Here is a 12,231-nt window from a genome sequence, read left to right as displayed (position 1 = left end):
TATATTTCGTAATTTGTTCATAAAAGATGACCAATAAAATGAAATCTAAAGCAAAGATTACTTCATTTTTTCTTTTTTAGAAAGATCTGTGAAGTTGTATCATCACATTTGCATTTTGCACAAGATATTGAGAGGTCAATAAGAAAAGGGTGGAAAAGGCACTAGCTGGAGGAGGGTGAGAATGGCATGGGTTGGCGAGAACAGAACACCACACACATGCCTATGATGGTGTCTACTGAAGCAAAGGTATACCTCAAGGCTGGAGCTGGCAAAATTTTTCTGCAACTAAAAATAAATTGTTGAAAATGTAGTTTTGGAGTGATAGAAAAATGATTTCTGCTATTTATTTCATCCAAAAAAGGTAGGAAGAGGAAATTCAGCACAGTCAAAACATTTTATTCTGATATTTTTTAAATAAAATATTTTGGCCTTTCCTTTCAAACGTAGGCTTTCATTCTGAAGAAGTCCCAATTAAACAATGATTAAACAAATAAGCTAAATAATCCAAAGCTAAATGAATAACTTTGTTTCAGATACATAAAACATTTCAAATTATTCCTTTTTACTCAAGGGTAAAAATCTGTTTTGGATGAAGGAATCATTTGATTTTTCCCCTTGAGTAAAAAGTTGAGTACTAGTAGCTGAATGTTCAAATTATTCCTTCGTGCAAACCAGATATTTACCTTTTTTTTCATTTCACCAAAATCACCTGAAAAATATTTTGGATCAATCTTCATTATAGCATATAATATGCACATTATATGTACATATAATATGCTAAAATGCACCTTATACAGGCAATTATTGATCCATTACACACACACACACAAACACAATCACACACAATACTTAGTGAAGACATGAGCGTGTACTGTAAAATAAATATTGTCAGCCTGAGTTTGCTACAGGAGCATTTTAGTGGGTAGCAACATTACCCAGATGAATTTTGCAAGTCCTCCCTAATGAGCACAGATAGTACCTTTATCCCATGAATATGCAATCTAACTCATCAGAACTCAAAATAACTCGTTTACCCCAGCAGAGAGCAGCTTAGAAATTCTGAAAGTACAAGGCATTTGTTTCAAACTCAAGAAAGATATAAAATATCAGACCTTAAAATGCTGTGTTTAATAATAAACAATTAAAAAGACTTGATTATTTATAAAGTTTTTATATTCATTGCTAAACTGAAAGCACTTATGCATAGGCTTAACTTTAAGCATGTGAGTAGTCCCAGGTTGGTACTTTAGTTATAATTTTTCTTTCCCTAAAAAGGCTTTACAACTATGCTTCTTAAACTAGGGTAAGTGAATGTCAGAATGTTTTTGACTTTATGGATTCCTACTTGAAATTTCTGGGTTTGTCTTATGAATCATGGTTGTACAGCTAACAGTCCTAATATTGTGTGGTGTCCCCTTTAAAAGGATCTTATAGCATCCCAGGGTACCATCGCTGGATGCAAATCACTGGCCTAGACACTTATTTTATAGTTTAAATTAAAGCTGCAATGCAAACATATGACTTCTGAAGTTGGAGCTTTAAGAAAATACATGAAATGTCTAATAAAATCATGAGATTAGCCACACAACCTTTAACTAGAAACTATGCCCTAAAATAAGGAGCTGGAAGCCACTTGGTAATGGTTTGTTAAGAAATTCCTATTCATAATCCTGACTGAGAATAACTGCTTTATAGTCTGAGGCAAACTTCCAGTTGTCCACAACTGTGCATCGCAAGTTGAGTACTAGTAGCTAAATGTTCAAATGATTTAAAGACACAGTGCCATCGCCTCTCAGCATGATGGTGATATTGAGTAGGGGAGGTGGAACATCTAAGTGCAGTACACCCAAATGAGCTCCCAAGTACAACATCTATGTCTTTTGTCTACAAGTGGAAGGAGCATGTGATCTTCTAGAGGATGGGAGTTAGCTGGAAATCTGGATCCCAAAATGCCGTGGACCTGTATCAGTTCTGTTACTTTTCTGCAGAGGTGGGGAACAAGGCACAGGCTCTGAGCCAAAAAAACAAGACAAAACAAAACAAAGTATAATGAAATTGCTTCTTCTGATTTTGCTGCCAAGAATGTGGAATGTACACAAGCAGGCCAAGGACTACAATATGAATTCTTCACTTATGCCTTCTGTGAAAGCCTTTAAAATGAAAAACTGAAAACTAGGAGACCTACATAACAAGTATGACAGTGAAAAGATTGCTTCTTCTTGGGAAATACAAAATGTTTTTAATATAGAATTAAATGACCAAAACTTAACAGGCACGCTCAGAAAAATAATGCTTCTGGAAAATATTTTAACCACTAATGCAGTTTCATTCCTTAAGTGTGAGCACAGTTCTATTCAAACAGAAGTTTTTCTGAACATTTTCATTAATGATAGGATTGGGGAAAAGATTATTAAATCAGGTATATAAATCATGTTAATGATTGAGGCATTGATTTTCTGAACACATGTAACAACATATTAAAGCCAAAGTTTTCAAACTCAACAGTCTAAAAGAGTGTCATTGAAATCCATTTTAGGTACATAAGTAACTGGCCTAATTTTTCAGAGATACTCAAACTGACTTCGATGCAGTTATTCCTGACTAATGCTGCAATGAAAATAGACAAAAGCCCAAATTCTTTAAGAAAAACTGAACACAGGAATCTCTTTTCTGCTTTACTGTGACAAAGCCTTAGTGAAAGCTATCGTCCCCACCAGCAAACAGGTTGAAACTGCAGCCTCTCTTCCTTCATAGTAATGTGGAACAATTGCATGCTCATGGTAATGACCTGCAACCCCTGTGGAACACTTGGAATTGGGAATCAGGTGATCTGTTTCTATATAATAAAAAATAAAATTTAGAAATTATGAATATAAGTATTTGTGAGCTCTTTCATTGTTACAGCTTGCCTGTGTTTTGCTTGAGAAATTGGCCAACAAGCTTGACCCCTTTCAAGTCCCCTGGGATGCAAAAGGAAGTACTGTACAGGCAGTGTTTTGAGATTTAATTAGACAATTCACAACTGGCATAGCACTGGTTGCCTTAGATAAATGAGTCAAAGTGAAAACATGTCAGAAGGCAAGAGAATGGAGATATCCCTGAAATCTTATCTAGAAAAATTTCCTTCGTAAGGCTGTTATCTCTTAGGTCAAACTGCTTAACATGGTTCCATAAAGGGTTAATTGTTTAAGATAAAAGATACAGAGTGGATCCAATTAATCCTTCTTATTATGTATATTAACTTTTAGTGAGATTATAGAGAAACCTGTGCCTGCCAATTTATAGAACTTTGGTATTTAATAAGTGCAGACACACTGAATTCAGAACAATCAACAGAAAATGGATTATTGCAAATTGGGAAGAACATGGAGCAAATTGGTGCATAGAATATCTATTTAAAAGCGTTGCACTGTTCTGCCCTGAATACATATTTATTGCATTAAGACAAATTGGCATTAACTCAGATGGTGGTGAGGTCAGGTTCAATGCTAAATTTATATGAGGCAGTGCATAATCACAAATAGATATTCATATTAGAGCTCTCCTTAAGGCTATGATTTTGTCTGCTAAAGTCATCTTTGAGCTGTCAAGAGAGTATCAGCCCACTCTAAAGAGATGTAATATAGATAAATACTAAGGCAGACACAGAAGCTCTATATCAGGGCTGTCCAACAGCTGAGCAGCCAACAGCCGCCACATGGGCTACACATGTGCAAACCACAGGCCCCCAAGCCATAGGCCTCCAAACCACCCCCCTAGCCGCACCACACATGCAAGTGGCACCTCCCTCAACAACCTACTACTGCATGTGTGGGTGACTTCACTTCCCACCTCCAACACCACACTATGTAGGTGGATCCCATCTGAACTCCCTTGCTGCACTGCAGCATGGGTTCCCCCAGTGCTGTGAGCTGTGCTGCCCTGCCCCTTAGGTAGCTGGAGTAATAAGGGAAAGCAGCAGCTGCATTTCAACTGCTCTCAGGCTGCACACAAGCCGCCAGTTGGACAGCTGTGCTTGACATTATAAAACCAATTAATCTATCTTACTCACAATATGAGCACCCTCCACCAACTAGTTATACATAGAAATAACAATAAATATCTGTGTCCATTTCCAGCCTGTAGAAGACATAGCTTCATTCCTTTATAGTTCGTATTTATAGACGGGAAGTGTCTCTGCATAAAGAACTATCAGGTGAAAGTCAAGCTGGAGAGGCAGGGTTTGCATTTAAGGTATATCTACACAGTGCAACAGTGTTTTGTAAAGACACATGAGCTAGCTCTAAACTAGCTCAGCTAGCAGAAACAGCATACCATTTTCTTAGGTAGGGCTAATGAGCCCTGCAGAACATTACACTAACATGGCTGGATTGCTTCTGGAGCTTGCTCAGTTATCTCTACACTGCACCACATAGTACCATGTAAAGCTACACTGAGTTTTGAATGCTGTGAAAAATGCAGTCATTCCTATCTTTTGTGGTCCTGAGTTTGACAGTCCTCGTTCTATTCCTCTGAAAAAATTTATGTAAGAGAAGACTGGGCCTGAGGACATTTTAGAGGGAGTTAGGAGGCTCTTGTACTGATTTAAAAATAGCTTGAGTGAGATTTTACATTGCACCTCTAAAAGTCACAACACGGAATCATAATTTAGGGCAGAGATGCTAAACCTCCAGCCCATGGGGCAAACGTGGTCCATGGAGCCATCGCATGCGGCCCACAGGGCTCCCCATGGGGCAGGAACTTTGGTAGGGAGGGAGCAGTGGATGTTAATTCGGTCACCCTCCCCCTGCCCAATTCCAAAACTCCAAGTCCCATACTGCCGGACACAGCCAGGCTACACCCTCTCCCCATACCAGGATTCGGGCTGGGCCACATCCCCATCCCCCCATGCAGCCAGTTTGGGGGAGGGCCACAGCCGTTCTCCAACAAAGCCAAGCCATGTCCCCTTTCCCTGTGGAGCTGGGCCATGCTCCTTCCCACCACAGGGCAGAGTTGGGGCCAAGCCATGACCTTGTTCTCCCCCGCAGGGGCAGGCCACACATCTTCCCTCCTATAGGGCCGAGTCACACCTCTTTTCTCCTGTGGACCTGGGCTATGCCCCCGCTTTCCCCTCATGAGGCCAAGCCTTACCCCCTTTTTCTCCATGGGGCCCAGGTTGCAGTTGGGCTGCCCCCCCACTCTCTCTGTGTGGCTACATGGCTCCCACTGCTCTGGCCACAGTGCCAGATCAGACCAAGGCAGGATCTGGCCCACAGACAGATGAGCCACTGCCCATCCAGCCTGTCCAGGAAAAAGGTTCAACAGAATATAGAGATCATGCTCTTGGCCTGCTTATCCTATGGTCTGGTGGTTAGGACACTTTCCTGGGAAGTCAATATGTGGGTTCTAATGCCCTGTGGCTTAGAAACATGTCTATTGCCCAATGGCGTAAAGCCTGGGTCTCCCACTCCCTTGGTGTATATGCTAACCACTAAATCAGTGGTTCTCAACTTCACTAGACACAAGAAACCCCTCAGAAAATACTAGCTGTTAGCTTTCACTTGTTTGATGTCTACAGAAAAATAATAGAACAATTCTGCTGGAAAGAATTCAGAAGGCCCACTAGACATTCAAAATGTTTTTATGCTACATATTCCTCTTTGAAATCTCTGGGTTTATTTTGTAAAGCATGTGTAAGTCTTTGCATACCCAACAGTACTAATCTTGTGCAGCACTCTATGGCACCTTAAAAACACCTAATGGTATCCTAGGGTGCTGTAGCACCCTAGTTGAGAATCACTGCAGTAGTCCATTTGCCTATTAGGTAGGAGGGCCCTCCTCTCCCATTAAATTGTCTGTAGTTTTTCTCTAATTTTTCAGGCACTTAAATGGAATCACACATCTTCCCATGTAGACTAGAATTACAAGGAATAAGTGGCCATAGAAGATCCCTTTTGAGCATGGTGGTGTCGCAGGGTGGTGGAGGGGAGTAGGATCTAAAACAGGTAGGTGTAAGTGGTCCTAAATGCCACTGGTATATCTAAAAATAGACAAGGAAGTAGTACTTCCCCACTAAACAGGAAGTTGTATTTGGGCCTTTATGTCTGAAAGCCAAGTGGTTTAGAGCTACTGTTGTGTCTTTATAAGATATCTTCATATAAGTTGTGTGTGTAGATGAAACTGGCAGTTTGTGTTTTTTTATGTTTGTTTTTATATAGGCTTTTATTCTGGTAAGCAGACACACAGCAGGTGGCTTTAATGATTTTCCCATCAATGTGATTTTACTTTTGTCAGCAGAAGGGTTATTTCAATAAGTCATTTCTGAAATACATCAAACTTCAGTCCTGTCATCAGGTGCAACATGGGTGCTTCCAAAAACAGTCTTCAGCATTGACATGTCCAGTGTGTTAGTACTGCTACATCTGGATATAAAATAACTACTGTTTCTCATGCCAAAAAAGGCCTTATCATTCAATGAGAAATGGCTAGAGCAAAAAGCAGAAATGGGTGTGTGCACACACAGGCATATAGTTTTAACCTTTTGATATCAACATAATGTAAGTATGCATGAGCAAGAAAAAGCACAATGCAGTAATAATGAAACTAACTCGAATCAAACTTCGTCTGGTACCAGAGCAGTATCCACAAGTCCTCTATCCAGCTTAACATACCCTGCTTCTCTGTGCTAATTAACCCAGACATTCATTGTACTCATATGGCTATACTGCTTCTAATGCACAAGTCAGTTATATCTGCACAGCCTTACATTTTGTTATGCACTGTCAGTACTTTGTTGAACAAAGTTCTATCAGAATGAACATGCCCACTTGCACTCTTTAACCACAGTACCCATTAGCCTAGGGGACAGTGCACTGTTTTAAGAGGCTGGCAATTTAAGCCTGATCACTTCTGATAGATTGTGCTCTTTATTCTTATTGCAGAATAAGATCTCGTACCACATATTATAGGAGGCAGGCAAATATTATTACCTCTCTCTTAGATGTGGTGAGTAATAAATACAAAAGATATCTGCCAGGTCTGTACCAAGACAGACCTAAATATAAGCCACTTGGCCAAAATGCCCTTCATAATGGATGTGTTGATGAGGAAGGAGATGGATCAGGGAGGGTCCCCTGCAAGAGATTTAAGAATGATCTTTAAAAAATTATTCTTCTCCTGCAAGAAAGAATCTTTGATTTGACACATCTCCTTATAAGCTGATGATCTTATTTTCATAGATTTCATAGATTTCATAGACATCAGGGCTGGAAAGGACCTCAGAAGATCATCGAGTCCAGCCCCTGCCCAAAGGGCAGGAAGTCAGCTGGGGTCATAGGATCCCAGCAAGATAAGCATCCAGTTTGCTCTTGAAGGTGTTCAATGTAGGCGCTTGAACCACCTCCGGTGGCAGGCTGTTCCAGACCTTGGGGGCTCGGACAGTAAAGAAATTCTTCCTTATGTCCACACTGAAACGGTCTTGTAGTAGTTTATGACCATTTTGGAGGTGTCTACCCAGAAGCCTATCCCTTAATTTTGCTCTGGCAGATAGTCAGCAGCAGAGGGAAACTGCCACCCCAGGACATTCAGTGTGGGTAAAAACAGACATATTTGAGGCGGTTCAGATAGAACTGAGTCAAAAGCAGGAAGCGGCATAGCCCTTTACACATGCAGCTTGTCCCTGGGACACATGGCAATTAACCCAAATAAGCTGCGATTCTCCCAAGCAAAAAGTGTTATCTTTTGTGTTACTATAAAAATTTTCATGGACCCACAAAGAGACAGCAAATAGACATCCATACCTTTTGTTGAACCACAGTGCGGCTGTGACAAAAGGTAGTAACAGATTGTTACTACTTTATTGCGGCAGGTGTCTATTTGCTTTATGGTAGGATAGCGCAGAAAGCTAGAACTGCTCGCACACCCGCCACTCTAGGCAGGTGCTCCCAGAGCTTGAGAGGCCCGGTCCTGTGCACCCCAGGAATTCCTGTGCAGGATTGGGCTTCTCAGGCCCCACGTGTAGCTGCCTGGCTTTCCCTGCTTCCAAAGATGCCCCACTGGCAATCTCTAGGATGCGTCTCTGGAAGCGGGAAAAGTTGGGGTTCCATACTTGAGAGACTCACTCCAGAGACTGCTAGGGGTGTCTTGGGAAGCAGAGAACACATAACCTGCTATCCTGCCCATTGTTCTCCAAGGACAACAGGTGATGTGTTTCACCCAATGAAGCAGATCAGTTGTACTGGTACACATCCTGGCAGAGCTGATCTGCTTTATTTGGTGTCATCTACTGTATTTACTCAAATCCATGATGAAGTTTTTTTCTCCAATCACCATGGGGGGAAAAAGAACCTAGTCTTAAATTTGAGTACCAGTCCGGGGCAGGCAGCACCTCAGCTCCAGCTTAACCCCAGGCTAAGACTGGAGCCAGAGTTGAGCTGCTTGCTGTGTGCAGCAGAGGAGGAGGCACATGGTAGGGAGAGCACAACGGGAGACCGCATGGTTGTGGGGGGGGCATACATGGGAGATCTGTGGTGTGTGGCTTGGGAGAAAGCATGAGAGAGAAAACACAGCCTCCCCTACCAGCCCCCTACAGTCAGTTGCCCCCTCCCTGCTCCCTCCTCTGCTTACTTTCAGTTTCAGCTCCAGCTCTCCCAAATCAGCTGGGTCCAGGGCTGCCACTGCTGCTTCTCCCTGGCCAAGCTGAGTTGGGCCAAACACAAAGCTGCCACCACTGCTGATGACTGCCCCAAACCCAGAGCTGCTGCCCTGAAAGTAGACACCTGAGAGATGCAGGGGTAATAAGTAGGCTGGCATTTGGGAAGCGGGACAGACAGCAAGGGGGCAGGAATAGCCATTGGAGCAGGCATGGAGGGCAAGGAGCAGGGGGACAGGAGGGGAAGGCAGCCGGGGAGCAGGGATAGGCGTGTGTAAGGAGCAGGGAGCAGGCAGGAGGCAAGGTGCAAAGATCTGGCCCTTGTCCCTCACTAGTGTTTTAGGGGGTGCTAAATTTAAAACAACCCCCCAATAATTAAATTCTATACATTGAAAACTATAATACATTTATAATATTCAATATATAGAATCTAATCATTGGGGCTGGGAGAGGGGGTCATCTTAAATTCAAAGTTGCCTCAGATGCTGGTAAATATGGTGTTTCTAACTTCAGATACTGCACTGGTACTTAAAGTGGTACAATCGGCTTGTCTATCTGTAGGATCCCAGGATAAAAGGCTTTGTCTCTGGAGAATCCCGACATGTTTTTACCCTGTGTCAGACTCATGCTCAGTGCTTCACACATGAGTGCTTTTCCTGATATCAAGGTCTAATGCTCACATAAAGCATCTGGGCTATGTGGAATCTGTGTCTTGGTCCCTCATAACAGAGGAGCATCTGTGTGTCTGCCTAAGTGGTAAATGTGTGCTTCACAAGACAATGCCTTCATTCCTCACAGTACGTATACTAGTTTCTTCAGGGTCTGTGCTATGGAAATTACTGGATCCAGGATTTGGGCCATACCATTTGTTTGCCAACTGATTTAGCCAGAATAAATATTTAACAGAATGGCTCTAAAAAGATTTCCAAGGACACTCACATGAATTTGTCACAGTTCAAGTAAATGTTGCAACATTCTTAGTTCTGTGGTAACTGTATCGCCTTAACAGTATGTTTGTGTATGTACAAATAAATCAATCCTGTCCTTGTTGCACTTTGGGGAAAATCTGAAGATAAACTGTATGTCAGTGAAAATAACATAATTAAAAATTGGGAGGTCATACATAGAAGAGAAACTAATGTTTCAAGGTAAACTACTCAAAGAGGTTTTGAAATCTCTAAGGTTAAAAAGCAGCTGCATTCAGAATGAAACCCCCATGGCTGTTGCCTTTTTTTTATTGTCATGCTTTTAATGTTTATGATTTAGGATTATCATGAGCAAGAGAGGGTATTATTAAAATAAGATAGGACTGTGTCTGCTTTTCTTATAAAATGAGCAATTTTTAAATGCATTAGCTTTGTGACCAAAACGTTATGTAGACATGTATTTGGGGGTATGATTCTCCGCAAATCATGAATTAGGGGTCCTTTTCAGGAATGCACATAGAAATACACTTAATTTTAAAAATGTGTTTAATTCCTATTGTCAATGGGATAAGTACATGCTTAAGGTTAAGCAGAAAGCTAAATATCCTCTTTACTAGGAATACTTTCTTAAATTAGTGCCTAATATTGGAGTAATCCCAATGAATTTTATCATTACTCCCGATCTGTATTCATATAACTGTGAGGAGAAAACTAATCTTCAGCTGTAAAAATCCAGTCCCAATGCCTTGGTAAAATTGCTAATATTGTTAACAGGGGCTGTATGCAGGTTGAGGGCAGGATATCAACCCCCGTACCAATCAGGGTAAGTATAATGTTACTTATTTTAATAGCTGCCAAACTGTAAACCTGAAACCCTTTATTTTGAGTCATTTAAATGTAATGTATTCCTCTGCAACATACTTTGCCTGAGATAAAAAGTTCATACTTGAACTCTGAAGACTTGTCTGGAGAGATTTACCTTTTATTTTGTATAAATGTGCATTCTGGGGACTTCCAAAATATTCATCAAGTCTGGCAAGGAACAGAGTCAGAGCAAATCCCCACCATCTTACTGGCAAATAGTAGGATGACTGTCAAAACAGCACATTTATTTACAATTAAGAATCTAATTTTCAGATCTCCCTTTTTTGGAGACACTCATTTTTTGGCATCAGTATTTCGAATGTTTACACTAATGTCTTAAGTACGGTTAAGCAGGAACTTTACTTCCAAATAGAATTTCATAACTTGGCAGAGTTACACTCACTTTATAAATATAAGAACTAAATCCTTTTCCATGGAAACATCTGTAATATTTCCTACCAAAAATATATGACAGCCAAGGAGTTCAATTATTATAAATATATAAATCAGTGCCTGTCAGTTCTTCCTAACTAAGGGATCAGAAAAGGCACATTTACATTCCCAGTGAAAAATTAACTAAAATTAAAATTGCATCTACTTGCCAGGAAAATTATATTATGTGTATGAATGGTTACTTAGGTTCACTTGAAAATTACACTGAACACAGTTGCTTTGAGAAATACCAAGTGATCCTTTTAGAGAACCTGGCTTTTTTGTTTGTTGGGGTCCTCTGCCAACACTGGCCTTGACCCCAGTCTTTTTCTAGCTAGGCCTCCCCATCTAAACCTACAGCCAGGGGGTAGCAAAGTTCAAAGCCGGGTAAAGGCCAGTGGGGTCAAGGCCAGTGTTGGCAGAGGACCCCAACATACAAAAAACAATAGGTAGTCTCCCACTTATAATATGTCCATCAAGACATGGCAGGAGAGTAGAGAGCGGGAAACCTTGAGGGGACTCCAAGGGTGCCCCCACATAGGGCGCGGATAACACAAAACATGACGCTGGGGAGGGTACCCTGTTACATGCTGCTTAGCCAGTCAGTCCCCAGTCTGTACCAGTGCATAGGATTGTTCTATCGTAAGTGCAGGACTTTGCACTTATTGAACCTCATGAGATTTATTTTGGTTCAATCTTCAAATTTGTCTAAGTCTCTCTCTGAACCCTAGCCCTACCCTCTAATGTAGCTAGGACTCCCCCCAGCTTGGTGTCATTAGGAAAGCTGCACCCCATCCCAACTTCCAGGTTGTTGATGAAGACATTTAACAAAACCAGCCACAGGACTCACTCTTGGGGCACTCTACTTGATATCGGCTGCCAACTGGATAGAGCCACTGATTCCTACCCTTTAAGCCCAACAATCCCGGCCGGTTTCTACCAGTTTTCTATCCACTTTACAGTCCATTCATCCAGCCCATACTCCCCTTAGCTTGCTTGTGAGAATGTTGTGGGAGACCATATCAAAAGCCTTGCTAAAATCAAGGTATATAATGTCCACTGCTCTGCCTGCATCCACAGAGCTAGACATCTCATCATAGAAGGCAATCAGATTGGTCAGGCATGACTTGCCCTTGGTGAATCTATGCTGACTATTCTGAATCACCTTCTTCTCTTCCAAATGCTGTGAAATGGATTAATTGAAGACCTGCTCCATGATTTTTCCAGGGACTGAGGGGAAGCTGACTGGTCTATAGTTCCACAGATCCTCCTTCTTCCTTTTCTTAAAGTTGGGCATTATATTTGCCCGTTTGCAATTGTCTGGGACTCCTCCTGACATAGGCGGCAGAAGTGGGGGCTAATGGACTTTAGTCCCCCCCA

The sequence above is a fragment of the Alligator sinensis genome, unplaced genomic scaffold (genome assembly GCF_000455745.1).
Source record: "Alligator sinensis unplaced genomic scaffold, ASM45574v1 scaffold123_2, whole genome shotgun sequence".
In the NCBI taxonomy this organism is placed as follows: Eukaryota; Metazoa; Chordata; order Crocodylia; family Alligatoridae; genus Alligator; species Alligator sinensis.
This window is presented reverse-complemented; position numbering follows the sequence as displayed.